Genomic DNA, 23,323 nt, shown 5'->3' on the forward strand with positions numbered 1-23,323 from the left:
CTTGGAAAGAAGTTCTGGAAAATGCAGTAACAGGCAAAATCAAGTACTGAAATTTTTACGGTTATGTTATAGAGAGTTCGGATCTTAGACGTGAAAGCTCTGACTCTTCATCAGTGAACTTTGAAGAGCAAGAATTGGAAAGAAGATAGAAATATGCCATTTTCTTGGCACTTCAGTGGTAAAATGGTCACCGAGATGAGATGTTCTATGAAAATCAAAGTAGGCCTTCCTGATATGGCCCTTTTCCTAGGGAATACCTGAAATCTTTCCTTGGAATTTGTTTGGTGCAAGGTCAAGATACCTACCAAATCCTAGTTAATCCACCCTGAGCGATTAATATTGCAGATATGAATGGAGGTGATTGCTTTAATCATCTAGGAGGATTCTAACAGCATCTCGACGGTTTAGTTCACGGAGAGAAAATGAGCAAATCCTCCTCTTAGAATATAGGTCGGTATAGTGGATGTCATTTGGTGATCTTTTAGTTGTTGATTGCTTTCTCCTTTGTGAAGTCTTTGATTTTAATCGGATCATTGTGTGCACATATGGATATTCCTGGTGGCCTAACCAGTGAGCATAATTAAAAGAAATGACTGGCTTTCACTTTAAGCAAACATCTGGTTTTACTTGAAACAAGATGACTTAGCTGTTTCAGAAACATTCTTGTAACCCTGGCTTCACATTTTCATCTTAAAAAATATATTTTCTCTGTTCAAGTAGCATGTTAATGTAAACACTATATATAACTGACAACCAAAATTTCTAGAAGTATTTGGTGCTCCGAGCACTGGTGAAACCACAAGAATTATTACATTTTTGATTTGATCCTTGTAAATCTGTTTCAACAGTCATTCTGATTTAAACAATTATTCTGATTTATACTCCAAAAGCTGTAATTTGCAGAAAATGTAACCATGTGAAAACATTTTTGAGTAGTGTATCTTGGCAGCCTTGTTTTATTGTGATGTCATTTCCCCTGATTTCATGGACAAAGGGTCTTTCCTTTGGATGTGCTTTCATGGACTTCAGGAATAAGCTTTAAAAACTATCCTCCTTTGCTCAATCACTCTGACTTTAATAGCTAAGAAGAACTTAAAATCAAGAACTAACAAAAATGGATAGATGAATTATGAAGAAGAAGGTGAAATGTTTCATTTTCATCTCATTTCCTATTGACAAAGATAATTTGTTTGGCTAACCAGACTTCAGTTTCTACCAGGACAGAGTGAAATATTTAACTCAAAATATTCTTAAAAAAAGAAAAAAAGAAAGAAATCCTACACTGCTCCTGTAAAAAAAATCATCTCTTTAAGGAGGTTTTTCAAATAATTTGCTTTATTACTTGATTTGAGATTTCTGTGAACAAGTCAAAATAAAGCAGGAAGATGGGTAATTATCTGGTGAATTTTGGCTGATTAGACAGCCAGTATTGATAATTTTGGATTCCAGATCCCCATAATGAAGAATTTTTATTTGATTATTTATATGGTTAAATTTTGGGGACTTTACTTCAGCTTCTTAAAAGAGCAGAAAATGTAAATACTATCAGTGGATGAAGAACTTTTGGAAATGATTCAATTTATGCTTAATCTGGTTTATTGCCTCATTTTAAGGGAAGTGACAAGATTTTGTCAAACTGATAGCTCTCATTCACTTCTTCACGTTTGCTTTTTGAAAATGTTAATTAAATACTATGAGAAGAATAGTCCTTTATTATGGAAGTATACAATACAAATATGTCTGGTAGAGTGAAAGCTAGTTAAATAAAATGTATGTGTATGGATGCAACCCATCTGCAAAACCTTTGAGCACCTTTAAAAAGTATCTTTGGGAAGAAATAATAACAATAAGAGGAGGCTTTTTTCCCACAAATAAGAAAATGTAGGTCTAGATTTTGTTTTTTTTCCTATACATTAGAAAGACAAGTTAAGAGAGCAGCAGCGTGACTCAGTGGAAAGAGCATGGGCTTTGGAGTCAGAGGTCATGAGTTCGAATCCCAGCTCTGCCACTTGTCAGCTGTGTGACTGTGGGCAAGTCACTTCACTTCTCTGTGCCTCAGTTACCTCATCTGTAAAATGGGGATTAAGACTGTGAGCCCCACGTGGGACAACCTGATTCCCCTGTGTCTACCCCAGCGCTTAGAACAGTGCACTGCACATAGTAAGCGCTTAACAAATACCAACATTATTATTAAGAGATATGATGAATTTCAGTGATAGATAAATTGGTGACAAGGTCGTACGTTCAGTTTATTTTCCAAATAACCTGCTCGTGTTTCTATGTGGAAAAGAAAATTCCTTTAGTGACCCTGAATTATTATTATTATTATTATTATTATGGTATTTGTGAAGTGCTTACTATGTGCCAAGCACTGTTCTAATTGTTGGGGGAGATACAAGGTAATCAGCTTGTCCCACGTAGGGCTCACAGTCTCAATCCCCATTTTACAGATGAGGTAACTGTGGCATGGAGAAGTGAAGTGACTTTCCCAAGGTCACACAGCAGACAAGTGGCGGATCGGGATTAAAACCCACGACCTCTGACTCCCAAGCCTGTGCTCTTACCACTAGGCCATGCTGCTTCACCAATAATAATGGTATTTGTTAAGCGCTTACTATGTCCCCCGATTAGACTGTAAGCCCGTCAGTAGGCAGGGATTGTCTCTATCTTTGCCGAATTGTACATTCCAAGCGCTTAGTACAGTGCTCTGCACATAGTAAGCGCTCAATAAATACTACCAAATGAATGAATAAATGAATGAATGCCCTAAGTGCTGGGGTAGATACAAGGTAATCGGGTTGTTCCACGTGGGGCTCAGTCTTAATCCCCCTTTTACAGAATGTCCATGGACCAAATCTGACCACACATTTGTGGGGAGAGCGGGGGCAGCCACATAGAAGTACGTCTGTGTGCATTCTCTTCTGCCCCCCCCTTCCCAAATCCCACCCCAAGAACGAGGATGTCAGCACCCCTGCCCCCCCGACAGCATGCCCATGGACCCCTTCCGGCTTTCGGCTTTCCTCCTCTTCCACCCAGTCCCGCTGTCGTGCTGCAGGGTGGTTCTCGCCGTCTAGCTCGCCTGGCTGCGCAGAGGCGTCGCTCACCCACAGCCTCCTGGAAAACAACTGTCACCTGGATCCTGCCCAGGAGATCATGAGCTGGGACGAAACTACAATTTCCCTTCCAAAAACCCAGCTTGCACCAGCTCCAGCACATTTCCGTTGAGCTGATCCCAAGCCAATACCAAGATGTTTCCATTAGCTTTACCGTTTCCTTAGTCCCATTTTGGGTGGGGGAAGATGGGAACAGGATGCATCTATACCTTGAAGAAATAGGAGTTTGTGATTCAGACCGGGGTTGGAGTGGAGAGGAGATGACTTGCGGGGTTTGCCTCTAGGGCAGTCGTGGCCTCTGTTACTGCAGTTGGGAGTGATTTTTATAAGGTTGATTTTTGGCAGCAGAAAGTTACACCGCTTTCTATTAAAATTCAAGTTCAGTTTATAAACGCATTCCTCTAGAGTTTATTTTTCAGCCTTGTTGCTGAATTGGCAACTGTTTCAACTTCACCTGCAAAAGAATATGAGTAAAATATGTTCATGATATGACCTTAGGGCTGATTTTATCTCAAGATGCACTGAAGCCTACGTTTTCCGATTCCAGTGCTTTACATTATTTACGTTGGACTTATATTTGAGTAATTTATCTCACTTTTGCAAACATTGCAGTAGTTGTCTGTTTAATATAAGCATTTTACCTGAACAACAAATCAATCAATAGGAGAAGTAGTAGAGCATTTATTTAGTGTCCATTCAGTGTGGTGCACTGTACTAGAAGTTTACACTGTATAGAATCAAGAAGTGACACGTGTAAATGATCAAAGATCATTATTTTGCTTTGGATCTAGGAAATGGATGGCAGAGACAGTAAATTAAAAATCTTGAATCATCCTCCCCCCTTTGGAATATTAACTCAAGATGCCGCAGATCTCACGGGCCTTGGATTGTTCTTATTATGTATAAGGGGACACATAAACAGCTCACTTGGAAGGAAAGAAAAAAGTCTTGTTCTCCAGAGATTGCTGCTGCTGCTTTTTTTTTTTTTTGTCATAAAGATGGGATAGTCTGAGGGGTGGTCAGGGTATTGAAAGTCAGTGTTGGTTGGGACTGACAATCTGCTTTCCTGTTCTTTCTTTCAGTCAGTGGCAGGTGATCCCCAAAGTGCAAACCTGCCTAATATCTGCCAGAGCCAAGCCATCGGATTAGGAGTCTTCTAGGGCTCCCTCAATCACTGGGTAAACCCTGGATCACAGAAGCAGTAACCCCCTGTAAAAGTGGGAAATGCTCTAACCAATGCTCTACCTGACACTCTAAGAATGATTTACCCACTACACCGTGGGGAAGCAGCATGGTGTAGTGGATAGAGCATGAGCCTGGGAGTCAGAAGGTCGTGAGTTGTAATCCTGGCTCCCCCACTTGTCTGCTGTGTGACCTTGGGGAAGAAACTTCGCTTCTCTGTGCCTCAATTACCTCATCTGTAAAATGGGAATTAAGACTGTGGGTCCCAGGTGGGACAAGAACTGTGTCCAATCCGCTTTGCTTGTGTCCACCCCAGAGCTTAGTAGAGTGCCTGGCACATAGTAAGCACTTAAAAATGCCACAACTCTTATCATTATTAATATTAATAACAATATTTAGCATGTCGGGAAGGTGGTGGCTGTTGGCCTAAGGATGGTCGAACCCAGAGAGATAGAGAGTCTGAAAATTGTTCCTTCAGCAATTATGGTTATCAATTGATTTTTCCGCCATTTCATTCCCGTTGTGTCCATTATCAACTCCCCTTGAAACTCAGGGAAGGAGCCTGAGTTCTTGTTCTTCCTGTTGGTTGAGTGGAAAGAGCACTGCTTTGGAATCAGAAGAACTTAGGTCTTTTTTTTTTCATGGTATTTGTTAAGCACTTACTATGAACCTGGTACTGTTCTTTAAGCGCTGGGATATCTAAAAGGTGATCTGGTTGGACACAGTCCCTGTCCCATAAAGGGCTCACAGTCTTAGTCCACTTTGCTGTGTGACCTTAGGTAAGTCGCTTTGCTTCTCTGTGCCTCAGGTACCTCAACTGTAAAATGGGGATTGAGACTGTGAGTAGATTGGCATTAGAGGAGTGAAATGTGCTGTTTGGGATATAGTAGGAAAGTAGTGAAGTGAGGTAGAAGGAAGGGGCAAGGTGACTGAGTGCTTTAAAGACAATGGTGAGAAGTTTCTATTTGGTGAAAAGATGGATGAGCAACCACTGGAGGTTCTCAAGAAGTGGGGATACATAGACTGAACGTTTTTGTAAAAAAATGATCCGGGTAACAGAGTGAAGTATGGTCTGGAGTGGGGAGAGACAGGAGGCAGGGAGGTTCAGCAAGAAGGGTGATACAGTAATCAAGGTGGGATAAAATAAGTGCTTGGATTAAAATGGTAGCAATTTAGATGGAGAGGAAAGGTCAGATTTTAGCAGTATTGTGAAGGTTGAACTGGCAGAATTTAGTGATGGATTGAAGATGTGGGTTGAATAAGAGAGATAAGTCAAAGATAATGCCAAGGTTGCAGGCTTATAAGACGGGGAGCTTGGTGGTGCCATGTACAGTGATGGGAATATTAGGGGGAGGACAGGGTTTGGATGGGCAGCTGAGTTCTGTTTTGGACACGTTAAGTTTGAGGTGAAGGCAGGACTTTCAAGTAGAATATTCAAGTACCAATATGTTGAAAGCAGAAGGAAATGCAAGACTGTAGAGAGGGAGAGAAATCACTCCTGGAAATACAGATTTGGGAATCATCCACATAGGGATGGTAGTTGAGTGGTCAGGGATTGCCTCTCTTTATTGCTGAATTGTACTTTCCCAGCACTTAGTACAGAGCTCTGCACGCTGTAAGCGCTCAGTAAATAGATTGAATGAAGACATGGGAATGAATGAGTTCTCCAAGGAAATGGGCATAGATGGGGAAAAGAAGGGGGGCCCAGAACTGAACCTGGAGGGACACCCACAGTTAGGAATTGGGAGGTGAAGGAAGAGCCTGCAAAAGAGACTGCCGAAAACATAGGAGGAGCTGCCAAAGACATAGGAGGAGAAGCAGGAGAGGGCAGTGTCACTGCAGCTGAGGATGGACAGTGCTTCCAGCGGTGGATGGCAGTGGGAAAAGCAGCTGAGAGGTCAAGGAGGATTAGGATAGAGTAGAGAGCATTGGATTTGGCAAGAAGGAAATCATTTGTGAACTTTAAGTGGGCATTTTCTATGGCATGAAGGAGTTGGAAGCCAGATTGAAGAGAGTCAAAGAGATTTAGAGGAGGAGACCTTCAGACAGTGAGTGTAGACAACTCTCTTAAGCAATTTGGGAAGGAATGGTAGAAGGGAAATGGAGCGATAAGGGAGGGAACTGTGGGGTCAAGGGAGGGTGTTTTTAGGATGGGGAAACATGAACATTTTTGGAAGCAGTGGGGAAGAAGTCATTGGATACCAAACAGTTGAAGATGGACGTCAGGGAGGGAAGAAAGGAGGGGGCAAGTCCTTTAATCACATGCAAAGTGATAATATCTGATGCGCAGGTGGAGTGGGTGGATTTTGAGAGACAGCAGGAGATCTCCTCTTGAGATACCACTGGGAAAGATGGGAGAGTTGAAGAAGGGGCAGGAGGAAGGAGGGACTTGAGAGTAGAGGGGGATAGATTAGGGAGATCATGCTTAGTAGTTTCAGTTTTCTCAATAAAGTAGGTAGTCGGGTCACTGGGGCAAGAGATGGGGGAGGAGGAGAAACAGGGGCTTGAGGAGGAAGTTAAATGTCTGCAACAACTGGAGATGGCAATGGGCATGGGTGTCAATAAGGATGGAGAAATAATTTTGCAGGACAGAGGAGATGATGGAGTTAAAGCATGCAAGGATAAATTTGAGAGGAACAAGATTGGCCTGTTATCTAGGTTTCCACCAGCAGTAGTCCATGGCTCATGCATAGGAGCGAAGGAAGCAGATTGTGGAGTTGATTCAGGGCTGTGGGTTAGCGGTACAAGATCGACGAAGGGATAAGGTAGAGAGAGCTGAGTTCGGTAGAAAGGGTGGTGTAGCAGGTAACAATTTGGGCAACAAGGGAAGTTAGTTTGGGTATGGGCTAAATGGGTCATGAAGACTTGAGAAAACTGGATGGGGTCCACAGATCATAGGTCTCTGTGAGGGTACAGGATAGATTTGCAGGGAGGAGGTGTCTGGGAGGGAAAGCAGCTGAGAAGGCTGTGGTCAGATAGAGGGATTTCAGAGTTGGTGAGGCTAAGGATTGTACAATGACTAGAAATGTTGAGATCAAGTGTGCCCAAACTGGTGAGTGGGTGAGCAGCGGTGGAGCAGGACATCAGTGGAGTTGGGTAGTGATAGAAAGTAGGCATCGGAAGGGTTGGCAGGGGCACCTGAGTCCCCAAGAATTATTGAAGGAGTGGAGAAAGAGAGAAGAAATGTGAGAAAAGGATTAATTGGTCCCACCTTCACAACACTGCTAAAATCTGCCCTTACCTTTCCATCCATACGGCTACCATGTTAATACCGTCACTCATCCTCTCCTGCCTGGATTGCTGCATCAACCTTCTTACTGATCCCCCACCCTCCTGTCTTTCTCCATTCCAGTCCATACTTCACTTTGCTGCCCGGATCATTTTTCTACAAAAACGCTCTGGACGTGTCACCCCACTCCTCAAAAAACTCCAACAGTTGCCCATCTACCTCCGTATCAAACAAAAACTCCTCTCCATTGACTTTAAAGCAGTTCATCACCTTGCCCTCTCCTACTCCTCGCTTCTCTCCTCCTACCACCCAGACTGTATGCTTCGCTTTTCTAGTGCTAGCCTTCTTACTGTGCCTTGATCCTGCCTATCTCTCCACTAACCCCTTGTCCATGTCCTGCCTCTGACTTGGAACATCCTCCCTCCTCTAATCCCACAGTTACTCTCCCCTCCTCCAAAGCCTTATTGAAGGTACATCTCCTCCTGGAGACCTTCCCTGATTAAGCCTCTCGCCCGCCCCTTCCTCTTCTCTGACCCCCTTGTGTGTCACCCTAACTTGCTCCTTCTGTTCTTCCCCCCTCCCGGTCCCATAGCACTTACATATCTGTGATTTTTATTTTATGTTAATGTCTGTCTACCCACCCCGTCCCACTAAGCAGCATGGCTTAGTGGAAAGAACACAGGCTTGGGAGTCAGAGGTCTTGTGTTCCAATCCTGACCCCACAACTTTTCAACTGTGTGACTTTGGACAAGTCACTTAACTTCTCTGTGCCTCACTTACCTCATCTGTAAAATGGGGATTAAGACTGGAGCCCCATGTGGGATAACCTGCTTACCTTGTATCTACCCCAGAGCTTAGAACTGCACTTGGCACATAGTAAGTGCTTAATAAATGCCACCACCATCATCATCATCATCATCATCCCCCCCTCCACCCATCAGACTGTAAGCTCATTGTGGGCAGGTTGTGTTTCTGTATATTGTTGTATTGTGCTCTCCCAAGCAACTAGTACAGTGGTCTGCCCACGGTAGGTGCTCAGTAAACACGACTGAATGAATTGAATGAATAAATGAATCTGCAGAGAGCCAGGTTTCAGTGACGGTGAGGAGAAGAAGCAGGAACAAGTCAAGGATGAAGGGAAGCTTCCCACATAATGGAGCAAAGGCTTCACTTGGTTGAGACCGTAGGGGGCTTACGGTGGAAGGACTGCACGACCTGCGGTGAGAGATTTGATGGGAATGAGCTGACAGGGGCTTTCACAGGGAGAGGGGGATGAGGGACAGTGCTGGGACAGGATAACAGGGATGGAAAAGGGGAGAAGGGTTGGGATGGGGCAAGAGGTGGGGAGGGGTTGGATGGAGGCGGAGGCTGTGCAGTGCTGGGAAGAGGGAATAGACTGGAGGTCAGGAATTGTTTGCTTCATGGCATTTGTAAGCACTTACTATGTATTAAAAACTGTTCTAAGCTCTGGGGAACATAAAAGTCAATTAGGTTGGACACAGGGATCGTGGTAAGGCCAAGGAAAATTAAGGGTGGTAAATTATCAACTGTGTACTCTGGTGGTTTCCTGAGTAAACTGTTGAATTGTATACAGGTTCTTCTGTCATTGAGTGTGAAAAGGTGAGACTTTAGGGGTAAACTGGATGCTGGGTTGGTATAAAGGCTGGCAGCATTTGATCTCTGCCATTATCACCTGGGTATCAAATAGCCACACCTGTTCTGTGTTCTCCATTGTGGATTTAGGCCAGCCTGCAGGGAGAGGGGTAAGATGAAGAGATGGTCACTTTTCAACCACAGCAGTTGGAGGACAAAATGTTGGTGTCTTGGTGTGTGAAAGGTAGGCAGTGGTTATGATGTCTGGTGCCTTGATTTGTGTTGATTTGAGGCCTCTTGACAGAGAGATCTGTGTGTTATAATCAAGTAACAGTATCAAGGGTTTGAACAAAAAAGAGGTAGATTGTGATGCTGTAATCCCAACAGGCTCCATTGCAAACAGTCTGTCAGTGCCAAAGGGGATTTTGAAGCATGAATGATATTTTCTGTGCTTTGGGGTAACTTTTTGGCTTATAGAGGCTACCTACTTAATCTGGAGAAGGTGAGATTCTCTGACCCATTTGTGAAGGTCTAGGTCTCTATCAGGAATACAAACTCTCTAAGCCATGCTAAGAGGTCTTGCCCCCTAAGAAGAATGCTTGTCTTCACTACAGCTATACTCAGGCCAGTGAAAACTGCCTAGCCTACCCACAGTTGGTCCCCTTCTTCCTATATATCCACACTAAGACTTGGTAAAGCCCTGGGTAGTCTTTTAAAAGAAAACGTGTCCTCACAGCAGCACAGGCTGTAAGCTCCATGAGGGCTGCGATCAGGTATAGCAACTCTCCTGTACTATACTTTCTCCCAAGCACTAAGTATAGTATTTTACATACAGACCTCTTAAATACCATTGATTGATTTGTACTTGCCAAGTGCTTTGTACAGTGCTCTGCCCACAGTAAGCGCTCAATAAATATGAATGAACTCTTTTTCTCCCTAGAGTTATTTACCCTTCTTTTCAGCACCAGCTTACCTAAACCACTTGATTCAAAAGCCATGGCGAGCTTGGAGTGATAATAGTCAGTCAATAGTATTTATTGAGCACTTACTGTGTACAGAACATTTTACTAAGCACTTGGGAGAATCCAAAATAAGAGTTGGGAGACGTGCCTTGACCCCGATGAGCTTACAGTCTTGAGAGACTAGAGGGACAGACTAGAAGAACAGTAGTTCTAAGCATCAGGGATCTCTTCTGAATGCCAAACCTCAATTCCCAGAAGCAACTGAGGGATGCTGCAGAGACAAAATAATGGGATGTGTTTCCTAATCCTAAATCCTCTGAGGGGAGTGATTGAAGTAGAACTAGTCTGATATCAGATCTATTCGTAAACTAAGTTAGTGGTTTGCCTTGTGAAACGAGGCCACAAAGGCTGAAATGTGGTCTCTTTAGGTAAGGGGTTAGCTCTCCGCCTCCCCTGACACATTTTTCTAAGAATGTGTTATGGAATAGTGAAGAATGGACTGTGAATGGTAACGGTTTGACCAATTTTAAAAGCAAACCACATCTTTCACCCAGAAGGGATGTTTTCTCTCCCTGCCTTAGAGGCTCGAAGTGTTTTGTGGTGCAGGCAGGGAGCAGATGAATATACTATGGATCAAACTGCAGACATCAGCACAGTGAGGCAGAACCTCTGAGAAGAAATCCAATTGCAACTAGTTGCCAGTGAGACCCTCTCCAAATGGACAGGGCTAAGTGATGGGGAAAATGTACTAGTCTAAAGAGAGATTACTGATCTTCACTGGGCAAAACCAGTGTCCATTCATGTCTGTCCAGTGCTGTATGTGGCAGGAAGTTATTTAAAATGATGTAACTAGCTGAGATCTATGAAATAAATCTATGGGATATTTGTAATTTTTCTTAGTTCACAGTTTTCTTTTTCCTTCCTAAATCACCTCTGGAAGCTCTTTGGGGACAGGGATCATGTCTCCTTTCTCTTTGTACTCTCCCAAGATCTGCACACGGTATACTTTCAATAAATACAATTGATTGGTGGATTGATTCACTCAGTAAATCGATCAATTATTTCTTGAGGGCTTACAGTGTGCAGAGCACTGTGCTGAGCGCTTGAGAGTGTACAGTATAACAGAGTGGGAGACACATTCCCTTCTCAGTTATCGCCCACTTATTTGCTCTCTTCCTTACTTTCTCCTTCTGCCCTTCCACTGCTTCCAGCCCCTCCCAGTCTCCTGGTTCCTTTGCTGTTCTTATTTCTTGGGTTTCACCCTCTGATACTCTTTTTCTCACTCTACTTCTAGGTCTGCCTGGGCCCTGCCCTCTGTCTCTTCTGTTAGCCCGAGATTTCTCCGGCTTGGAGTAGGAGCATAGCCTACTGTATAGAGCATGCACATGGAAGTCAGAAAGACCTGGGTTCTAACCCCAAATCTGCCATGTGTCTGCTGTGCAATCCAGAGCAAGTGACTAAATTTCACTATGCCGCAGTCACCTCATCTGTGAAATGGGGTTTAAGACTGTGAGCCTCTTAGCCGACAGGGACTGTCCAACCTGGTTTGCTTGTATCTACTCCAGCCTGGCACTTGGTCATAACAAATGTCATGCCATAGTTGTTGGTATTCTCTTCTCAGACATGAATGAAAAGGTCTGTAACATGCTTCCACACTGTAGACAACACCACCATCCTCTCTGTCTCACAAGCTTGGAACCTTGGTGTTAGACTTGACACCTCTCTCTCATTCAACCCACATATTCAATCCATCACTAAATCCTGTCAGTCCCACCTTCACGACATTGTTAAATCTGTCCCTTCCTCTCCATCCAAACTGCTACCATGTTATTCCAATCACTCATCCTATCCCGCCTGCATCGGCTTTCTTGCTGACCTCCCAGCCTCCTGTCTCTCCCCACTCCAGTCCATACTTCACTCTGCTGCCCAGATCATTTTTTCTATAAAAACATTCAGGACATGTCACCCCGCTCCTCAAAAAACTCAAGTGGTTTCCCATCCCCTTCCCCAGCAAACAAAATCTCCTCACCATTGGCTTTAAAGCACTCCACCACCTTACCCTCTTCTACCTCACCTTGCTACTCTTCTTCCACAACCCAGCCCTCACACATTGCTCCTCTAGTGCTAACCCTCTCGCTGTGCCTCGCTCTCGCCTGTCTCACTGCTGACCCCTGGCCCGCATCCTAGCCTGGAAAACTCTCCCTCCTCAAATCCGACAGACAGTTACTCTCCCCCCACCCCTTCAAAGCCTTGTTGAAGGTATATCTCCTCCAAGAGACCTTCCCAGACTAGGAAAGTCTTCTTCCACCCCCTTTTACGTCACCCTGACTTGCTCCTTTTTCTTCTCCCCTCCCAGCCCCACAACACTTATGTACATATCTGTCATTTATTTATTTTTATTGATGTCTCCCTCCCCGCTCTAGACTGTAAGCTCGTTGTGGGCAGGGAATGTGTCTGTCTTTTGTATTGTGTTCCCAAGTGGTTCATACAGTGTTCTGCACAGAGTAAGTACTCAGTAAATGTGATGGAATGAATGCACACTAATCGACCAGTGGTATTTATTGTGTGCTTACTGTGTTCTGAACATTGTATTAAGCTCCTGGGAAAATTTAATGCAATAGAGTTGCCAGGCACAATACCTACCCTCAACAGTCTGCTGGGATAGTGGTATTTAAGAACTCACAACATGTCAAGCACTGGAGGAGATATAATCAAATCAGATGCAGTCTCTGTCCCACATAGGTCTCCCACTCTAAGGAGAAAAGAAAACAGACACAGAGTAGATAAATGATTTACCTGCAATATCTGGACTCCCACCCACTTGGATTGTATGCCCTATGTGGGACAGAGATGTGTCTAACCTATCACGTATCTACCCCAGCACTTGGTACAATGCTTGGCACTCTACTAAACACTTAATTATTATTATTATTTTGCAGTGCTGGTATTATGATTATCATTATTTGGGAGAGCTGGTAGAAGAACCCAGCTCTTTCCAAAGGCCACATTGTGTTTTTTCAGAGTGCTTGAGGTGTTCTATTTTCCCATTTACCACTTGGCTAGTGAACTAGATATGGGTCTCAGACTCATGTTGCTAAAAAAGAGAAAGTGAAACAGCAGGTGCATAACACCACCCCCAGAAACTGAATTGCAAGCCAGGTCGGTGTGGGAACTGAATTTTAATCTCCTGAGAAAAGATTGGTGTGACCGTCACAGCTTTTTGCTAGTCATGTTCTCAGATCTGCTACCGGAACTTTCTGGGATCTGATGACATCTCATGTGACAAATACTGGGGGAAGGACCGAGGACCATCCAAAGTGCTGCTGCTCTTCTCCCCGTGAAGAAAAACATAAACGTTATAACTTACTTCATAGGTCCCTGGGCGGGGGAAATATTGTTCTCTGGGTTGGTCCAATTCTGGTTTTCCCATGCACATTCTGACTAATTCCAGATTTTCCTTCTGAAACAAGATCTTTAAAATAGGGTTGTCCCCACACAGATGTGGAAATTAAGTCTAGTCCTTGCATCATTGTGTTGCCCATTTGGGCAGGGGAAGAAAGCCTTGTCTAGTGATAGCTAATGACTGAAATTGTTTTCATGCTACCCACGTGTGTAACAGAACATTTGTGGTTTAAGATACTTCTCCACTGGGACACTGAGAGGTAATAATAATACTGTGGTAACTCACATTTAAGCAATTATCTAATATGGAAGATTGCATCTCTGAAAGCATGTCTTTCCAGGATTTTGACTTATATGAGGAAAAGATGCTTACTTGTATGAGAAAATTGTTCTCGGCCATCAAAAAATCAGAGAAAAAATGGTTTAAGTACAAGGTACGGAAAGGATGGATATGAAGGTGCCAGGTAGTTCAATAGATAGCTGTGCATTCATGCCTCAGGCTGTTGTTTTAACTGATCTGGTATTATGTCTGCTGAAGTGCTATAGGCACCTTAGAAAAAATAAAGGAGCTCAGATACCCATGATTTGGCACAGAGAGTAGTCTACTCAGGTAACATTGTGGCTTCAACTACCCCATGAAATGGAAGTTATGAGAAAGCTGACAAAGACGAACCTGTATCTGTTCCATGGACAAAGTGAATTTTGATGAGGCTTCCAAATTCTCTCCAAGAATTTGAACCTGAGCTCTAGATTTGCATGCTCGATTATCAGTTCCTCGGAGAGGAAAGTGAGCACTTGTGACGAGCAAAAGACACAAAGCCTCACTATTCTGTTCACAGATGAGATTATTTCTTGAAATTTGAGTGATACCTCTGAAAATCCCTCCCCTCTCCTATCATGAGATGTGCCACAGTGACTCTTTTCCCAGTGATGGCAGGACACTGATTTACACTTGTGAGCTCAATTAACTTTTAAAAAGGGGACTAATCAGAAGGTTAGGCCTACAGTAGACAATTATCTGGATAATTTAGTCTCAAAGATGCATTTGCTGGCATAGAACTGGATATACTGTGATTCTTGCTCCAGCTGAATATCCTTAACCTTTGGGCTCTTAAGTAGACTCATGCTTATGTTCTAAGTCTTCCAGAAAAGGTCAGACTAAATCTGGGGTTGCAGAGTTATGCAAATGCCAGCAATTCCAAGGGTATCTTTTTTTGTGTAATTTGCAACTCTAATTTGTTTGGGAATTTCTGGGGTTTCAAGAACAATAACCAAATTCACTAGAAAGAACTTACGCTCAGTTTAGTGCTTTGTACACTAGGAATGAATACATAGAAATGGAGGAGGATGGAGGGTGACATGTCCTAACCAGAGTTCCTCGTCTTCTCTCCCAAAATCTGTCCTCCCCGACTTAACCCACACATTCAGTTGTCCATGAAATCTACTCATTTCTACCTTCACGACATCTCTAGAATCCGATTTTTTTCTCCCCAGCCAAACCATTACCACCCTGACCCCAGCACTTATCCTTGCAACACTTATCCTTGCACTTATCGTTGCACTCTCCTTGCGACAGCCTCTTTGCTGAACTCCCTTCATCCCATCTCTTTGCTCTTGCTTGGGAGAGTGGAGAGGCCTCCGGAAAATAGTGTTCTCTGTTAGACCCCCTGAATTAGTCTTACCCAGAGAGGGTGCTTGAGTGATGATGATGATGGTATTTAAGTGCTTACTATGTGCCAAGCACTGTTTTAAGCGCTGGGGTAGATACAAGGTAATCAGTTTGTCCCACGTGGTACTCAGAGTCTTAATCCCCATTTACAGATGAGGTAACTGAGGCACAGAGAATTGAAGTGACATGCCCAAAGTCACACAGCTGACAAGGGGCAGAGCCGGGATCAGAACCCACGACCTCTGACTCCCAAGCCGGTGCTCTTTCCACTAAGCTAAGCTGCTTCCCTCTGTAGCTGGTTAATGAGCACACACAAGGATCACAAGATAAACTCTGGGTTTCAAGCCAGGAGCGAGCTCTTTACTTCTATTCAAGGGAACAGTTGTGCTTAGCACAAAGGATACGACCTACAGGAATATAAGACAGTGACAGCACACAGTGCAGAGGAATGCAAAGCAGCAACCTCACACACACAGCGAAGATGAAGACGGCCATGTCAGGTCTCCAGACAGGTCGTGGGGCATCTCAAGTCTCTAACCTTTAGTGATGGAGGATCTCAGGGCCTGGAATGGTGGTTGTACAGTACAGTACAGTTGGCAGAGACCGGCTGACTCATGAAAGCCAGAGAATGGCGATGGTGGAGAGTCAGACTGTGCCACCTGCACTTGGGGTTTATCGGATCTTGGGGTCTAAATTATTATTATTATTATTAAGTATTTAAGTATTTAAGTGCTTACTATGTGCAGAGTACTGTTCTAAGCGCTGGGGTAGAGTCATCAGGTTGTCCCATGTGAGGATCACAGTCTTAATCCCCATTTTACAGATGAGGTAACTGAGGCACAGAGAAGTTAAGTGACATCTGACAAGTGGCAGAGCCAGGAGGGGAACACTGGCTCTTCAACTAAGGTTCATATACGCAGTCAGGGCATCCCCGGCACAGTCATTCTTAAGAGCATCACGAGACCCAATCATGGTGAAGGTGGAAAATGGCCCAAGTACCACGTGCTTGGAACTTTTTTTTTCCATTGATGGTATTTTGTTAAGCACTTATTTTGTACCAAGCACTGTTCTAAGTGCTGGATTATGTACAGTTACAACAGTGGGTGTTGTGCTGAAGCTTTGGCAGTCTGGTTCAGAGCCTTGGTAAGGTAGGTCATCCGGCATAATTTCAGCCATTGGTTACTCTTTTTGTACAAGGGAATGCGTGTTAGCCTTAAGCAATTACAAAAGGCATCCTGCTCATTTGGGGCTTCTTCCCGATACTGGGAAATGCTTAGCAGCTTCAGTAATATTAATCCACAACATTCTTTTTAGCCTTCACTATTGTAATGTGAACATTTCATTTCTAATCTCGATACCTGTTGAGTAAAACCCAAACTTTACTCTGCGCCAGATTTTTTTCTGAATAACTGTGCAATCCTTCAATCCCCACTCCGTGAAAATCTCTAATGGTTGCCTATCCACCTCCTCATCAAACAGGAATTTCTTCTCGTCACCTTTAAGGCACTCATTTAGCTTTCCCCCTCTTACCTCACGTTGCTGATCTCCTGCTACAATCCAAACTACGCATTTGGTTCCTCTAATGCCAAGCTACTCTCTGTACCTCGATCTTGTCTATCCCACCATTGCTTCCCTGCCCGTATCCTCCCTTGGGCCTGGAATTCCCTCCCCCTTCACATCCAAAGGTTCACCACTCTCTCCACCTTCAAAAACCCTCCTGAAACCAAGAGGCCTTCCCTGATTAAATTGTCATTTCTGCTAACCACCCTCCCCTCATGGGCAGAGATCACATCTACCAACTTTATTATATTGTACTTTTCCAAGTGCTTAGTTTAGTGCTTTGCACAGTAAACCCTCAATAAATTCCAAGTGATTGAGGGATATACCTGGGGTATATGTAACATGAATTGCCTATAACCCAGGACATATCCAAACAACCCTGTGTCTGACTCTGGTCTCTCCCTTCTCCATCTCCCCTTACTCAGGCTGCTTCCTTAGAACTACCTCTCTCTCCAAAACTATTAATGTTTGTCTCCCCCCCTCTAGACTTTCTTTCTTGTGGGCAGGGAATGTGTCTCTTTATCGCTGTACGCTCCCAGGCACTTAATAAATGCTCTGCACACAGTAACCACTCAGTACGATTCGGGGAATGAATGACGGAGCTCGGTGCTCCCCATTTTCATAGTCCTCCTAAAGCCCACCTCCTCCAAAATATTCTCCTAGAATAATTCCCAGCCTCCTAAATCATTTGAACCCATCAGTCATCTCCTCAAAGCTTTTAGCAATCGTTAGCCCTTATTTACCTTTTATTCAATTGTACATTAGATTATTTAATCTGATTACTGATTACCTTTAATTCTATCTCTTCCATTAGAGTGTAAAGCACCTTTAGGGCAGGCAGCCTATCACTGCTTGGGAGATCAATCAGTTAATCAATGAGTGCTTCCTGGATGCAGAATACTGGACAAAGTGCTTGGGAGAGGACAATTTAACAGAGTTGGTGGACACACTCCCGGCCCATAACGAGCTCAGCGCTTAGAACAGTGCTTGGCACATAGTAAATGCTTAACAAATACCATCATTATTATTATTTGCTGTTCATAGTACATTCTGATTTAACAGACCCACATGTTTCATATGTATTTCGAATCAGGCTAGACATTATGGAAATTAGTCAGTGTCACTAAAATGAATCTAATATCCTTTGCTGCTTCTTTCCATCTCCTATTCACTTATGTCCTGTGGGATCTGGGTTTGGTCATAATTCTAACCTAACTTGTTCCAAGATGATTATCTTGTATCTCTCCCAGTACTTAGTACAGTGTCTGGTACATAGTAAGCATTTAACAAATACCATTAAATAAGTCCTGAATCCCTTCTCTTTAGGCAGATAGTTGTGTTTCTTATGTCTACAAAAATAGAGAGGTTGAATGGGTAGGGGGTGAGGGTTAGTGGTATTTAAGTGCTTACTATGTGCCAGACCCTGTTCTAAGCACTGGGATAGATACATTTGTATTGGCACGAATTTATGCAAGGAAATTTAATGAACGCAATATCACTTTTTCAGTTCTAATTCTTCTGGGAATCTCTTTGGAGTACTGTTAGTATTTACTGAGTACTTACTGTGTTCAGGACACGGTACTAAGTGCTGAGAGATCTCACAGGGAGAAAATGCACAGGTAGAAGATAGATACCACCCTTGTCTCCTAAGGGGCTCACAAATGTAAAGTTTTTAAGTGGGGAGAAGAGTTTGGAGACAGACACGAAAGGAGTAATGAAGCATTAAAACAATGTAAACAGACAAAATAGACCTAAAGTCTCCATAGTGAAGTAGGAGTCTGAGAGTTTGTCAGAGCAAGCCAGGAGCAGGGATCCTTGGTGATGGGAGGAAAGGCGATGTTTACACAGTGCTTTTCTCAGTGGTGAAAAAACTTGAGCGTCTTCCCTCTTTCAAAGCTTCTTTTTTTTTTTAAAAAAAAAGTATTTGTTAAGCACTTACTATGCGCCAGGCACTGTACGAAGCACTGGGGTAGATATCTAGCAGTCAGGTTGGATCCAGTCCGTGTCCCATATGGGGTTTACAGTCTTAATCCCCATTTTACAATGAGGTAACTGAGGCATGGAGAAGTTATGTGAGTTACCCAAGATTACACAGCAGAAGAGAGGCAGAGCCAGTTCCTTCCAACTCCCAGGCCTGTGGTCTCTCTCTTCCCTGCCTCTCTCTTCCTTCTGCATCATTTGGCTCTGTATCTTTTGAGCATTTGGAATTTACCTCACCCTCAATCCTGCAGAACTTAGATATGTAGCCATATCTCCCTCTAGACTGTAAGCTCACTGTGGGCAAAGAACTTGTCCACCAACTCTTTTGTTTCTACCAACTCTTTTGTATTGTACCCTCCCAAGTGCTAAGTACAGTGTTCTGTGCACAATAAGTGCTCAGTAAATACCACTGATTTGAATAAATTAAGACTTGAAAAATGTTTTTGATAAAGCATATAAGGCTAACGCATATCAATATACATTTTAGGTTGACTCTGGTAACTTCCTACAACCCTTAAACCAGTGCTTGGTACCCAGGGATTCCCACACCATCAATCCATCCTTCCTTACTCATCATTTTCCTCTTTTTTCTTCGGCGAAAAACAGACTTGCTGAATGGCAGTTTCATGAACTCATGGCTCTCTGGAATGGAGTGGAAAGGAGAAGAGAGGTGAAAGTCATGTCTCGGGAATTATTTTATTACATTAAAGATTTTCTAAATAGGTTCAGAGTTTGGAGCTTTTCCAGGTCTTCAGCTAGTGCTTTTCACTGAAACCTTCCATTATTCTTCCAACTTTATTTGTATAGAAAGGGGAGCCCAACGATCTTCGGTTCATTTTATGATTGCTCCTCAACTGTTTATTTTCCTTCCTTCACAGAGACCTATAGTAGTAGAAGTGATCTAGTTGCCAAAGGGGACATCCATATACTATCAGAGACAAAGGGACTATAGAAATATGAACATTCATTGATGTAATTAGAATAAACTTAAATAAGTGAGCATACAGTTAGAACTTTTTAAGAAATCTATTGAATTACTGAACTGGAACAAAATTGGAATAGGCTTTGTGGGATGGGGTATAAAATGGTTCTAGAAATGGAAGATCCTTGCAAATGTCCACATTTCTGGCAATTTATTTTATTATATGTAACACTAGGAATCTTTTGGTTATTTTCCTGTTTGGAGCACATAACGTGATGAAGTCTCTCATCAGAAATGAGACTGAGAACCTCTGCAGAGGAATTGATTACAATGCTAGTGACTTGTACAGAGCTTCTCACTCTCTCTCAATCTGCCAGTCATGTTCCCACTAGAGCCAGGAGGGTTAAAATGTACTGCAGCCAAGAGCCTGAATGGTTTTTGATCACGTTAGCAAGTTACAGACTGGACTGGAACCAGAACCCAGGCTTACTAATTCCCAAAGCAATGTCCTATCTACTGGACCCGAAGTAGGGCTGAGTCTGCAAAATCAGTATTCTGAGACCAAAGAAGATCAAGAGATAAGGGTAAAGCTTCCATTCTGCAGCAGAATACAAGAAAAATGATTGAGAACTCACCCTTATCAAAGCAAAAAAAAAAAAAAAGTCAGAGACACTAGGTTTGTAATGCCTCTTTTTTCAGGAATTTTGAGTGAAGCTTCCTTTTGACCTTTCATTCTTCAAAGCATGCCTTCTTTGGGCTAGTAGAACAACTTAGCAAGTCCCTGGGATCAAAAGTCTGAGACTAACTAGGAAAAAGTCGTGGAAGATCCGAAAAGAATATAGCATATCCTTGAGGTTTTTTATTAGCCCTTTAGATTTTTGAGGGCACTTCTGTCCGATTGGAACCCTGAGAGCATTTGCTGGGAGCAGATGGTAATGATGACATTTATACAGTGCTGTGCTTAGTGCTGGGGTAAAAACCACTTAAATCTCTTAGCCTGGTATTAGGTCAGTAAGAGAGGGCCTGGAATATTATACTTTATCTGCAAGATAGGTCAGATTTCTGAAATACTTTCTATATCCAAAGGCAAGAAGAGTCCCCACTGAAAGTAAGAAAACTAATTATGGGTGAAATGAGGAAATTGTGCACTTCCTTGAATCTCTGCATTCTTATTCCAGCAACTGGGCTTCTGTTGGCTTCCATAATTGATCCCACTCAGTACTTTAGGTCTTAGATTGCCTATGAAAGTGTTACACAAGTAACACTGAGTCAGTCAAGGTAATATTGATTTGAAGGTGGTCTTAAGGGTTGCCATATGCTTTGTATTATGGCACAAGGGGTAACTGGAAAAAATTACCTCTGAGGTACACCCAATTCTGCACTATTTAATCCTTTTTAAAAAATTTCCCCTTCTATTCATTCAGAGGTCTGACTTGACTCGGCAGTTAACTTAAAACAACAATCTATGCTAGACTTGCAAATCAAACCAGAGATATTATTCCTGGAAAACTCCTCTGTATGAAAGTTATGCAAACTATGTGAGAGATATCCCGGATCATTCATAATCATGGCATTCAGTGCATGTAGACCTGAAAGAGATTATAGATTATCTTGTAGAGAAAGGTTTTAGGCCGGTGGGCTTTTCACAGCCAATTAATTCCATGGATCAGATGTGCGGCGAATGGCAAAGGACTCTTTTTTTTAATTTAAATTTTATTTGTGAAGCACTTTGTTCCAGGCACTGTTCTAAGCACTGGGCTAGATACAAGGCAATTAGGTTGGACATAGTACCTGTCTGACATGAAGCAGAAAAGCAGTGTGGCTCAGTGGAAAGAGCCCGGGCTTGGGAGTCAGAGGTCATGGGTTCTAATCCCAATTCAGCCGCTTGGCAGCTGGCTGACTTTGGGCAAGTCACTTAACTTCTATGTGCCTCAGTTACCTCATCTGTAAAATGGGGATTAAAACTGTGAGCCCCATGTGGGACAACCTGATAACCTTGTATCCCCCCGGCGCTTAGAACAGTGCTTTGCACATAGTAGGCGCTTAACAAATAATTATTATTACATGAGGCTCATAATCCTATTTTTATGGGTGAGGGAACTGAGGCATAGAGGAGTTAAGTGACTGACCCAAGGTCACATGGCACACAAGTGGTGAATCAGGAATTAGAACCCAGGTCCTTCTGATTCCCAAGCCCATGCTCTATACACTAGCCATACTGCTCCTCCTTCTCTTGTTTTACTGTACAGAATTCTACCATCAAGGTTTTATTTATCTTTCAATCTCTGGGAAGGCTTCAGGTCGTATCGCAGGTGTAACGAGGGAAGTAGTGTGCCCCAGTGGCAAGGGAATGGACCTGGGAGTCAGAGGGCCTGGATTCTAATCCCGCTCTGCCACTTGTCTATTTTTTGGCTCTCTGGACACTGTAAGCTCATTGTGGGCAAGGAACATATCTATCAAGTCTGTTGTATTATACTCTCCCAAGCATTCAGTAGAGTGCTCTGCACACAGTAAACACTCAATAAATGCAATCGATTGATACATACTGGGCAATTCACTTCCCTATGGCTCAATTTCCTCATCTGCAAAATGGGGATTCAATACTCCCTCCTACTTAGATTGTGAGCCCCATGTGGGATCTGATTATCTCGTATCTGCCCAAGCACTGAGTCCTTGATACTTTCCTTTTATTTAATCATATTTACTGAGCACTTACTGGGTGCAGAGCACTGTACTAAGCACTTAGAAAGTACTTTAGCATTTAACAAATACCACAATTATTAATAAGTGACTAACTGAACTGCCTTCTTTACTGAGGCACTGAGCGGGGTTTGAGCTTTCTAACTCTTCTGCTAGAGATCATCATTTCAGAGCCTGTGGAGTTTCGGTAAGGCTCAGGCAGAGTTTCTACTTCATTCTGAAACGTGCCGTGGGTGACACTCTCTTTGCAGTCACTGAAATCAATGGTTAAATGCCAACAGGTACTAAGAACTGAGATTGAAAGGCAGGCCAGAGCGTAAGAGTGACAAAATAAAATGTCAACCTTCCAAAGCCACAGTTCGCTTCCCATCAGATGTACAGTTCTCACTAAAGACCATGAGACATATGTGAGCTGGGGGCGGTGATTCAGTTTCCCTTCATGCTGTTTCTGAGTGACCAAGGAGCAGACCGCTGAGGTAAACTGAGTGCAGGTGTCAGTCTGAAGAAATCCCCTGGATGTTATTTCACTGGAGGTCCCCCCCTTTCTCATGTTACGCTAACTCAGAGGTTGACTGAGAGATGCATCCTACCTTGGAGGTCATACGGTTCTTCAGCTGTCATTATTTTAGCTTCCTCCCATCCTAGGAAGTTTTAAGGCCAAGAAGTCCTTTCTGAAATTGAGTGCTCCCAAAAGCGGTAAAGAGGATTTCATAATCTCTCCTGGAGTCCAGTCAGCTCTGAGACCAGGCATCACATTTAGGGTTGGAGGGTGTGCCCACATTTGGGGATTCACCAAACATCTCAAATACTTTCAGATAAAATGTGGGGTCACAAAACCCAAAACATATTTGGCCCCAACCACTTTTTCCATTATTCTTCCGACCCACGTGCACTTGAAGGCAAATTTAATCTGCATGTTTCTGTTTCATTTACACGTAACTCATCAAAATGTTGTTTTGGAAGAATCGTTTGATGTCCAGAAGCCTTTTGAGCTTTTTATAAGCCTTTCTA

At 43.1% G+C, this 23,323-nt stretch overlaps 1 long non-coding RNA gene across 1 annotated transcript; it reads left to right on the plus strand.

The window, feature by feature from the left end:
- Window positions 1-1,008: 1,008 nt before the first annotated feature.
- LOC120638589 lies at window positions 1,009-19,365 on the plus strand. The gene is made up of 3 exons (XR_005660315.1): window positions 1,009-1,141; window positions 4,196-4,291; window positions 19,297-19,365. It is a non-coding gene; the product is annotated as an uncharacterized LOC120638589 (long non-coding RNA).
- Window positions 19,366-23,323: the final 3,958 nt, after the last annotated feature.

This window comes from Ornithorhynchus anatinus, chromosome 9, assembly GCF_004115215.2.
Source record: "Ornithorhynchus anatinus isolate Pmale09 chromosome 9, mOrnAna1.pri.v4, whole genome shotgun sequence".
NCBI lineage: Eukaryota > Metazoa > Chordata > Mammalia > Monotremata > Ornithorhynchidae > Ornithorhynchus > Ornithorhynchus anatinus.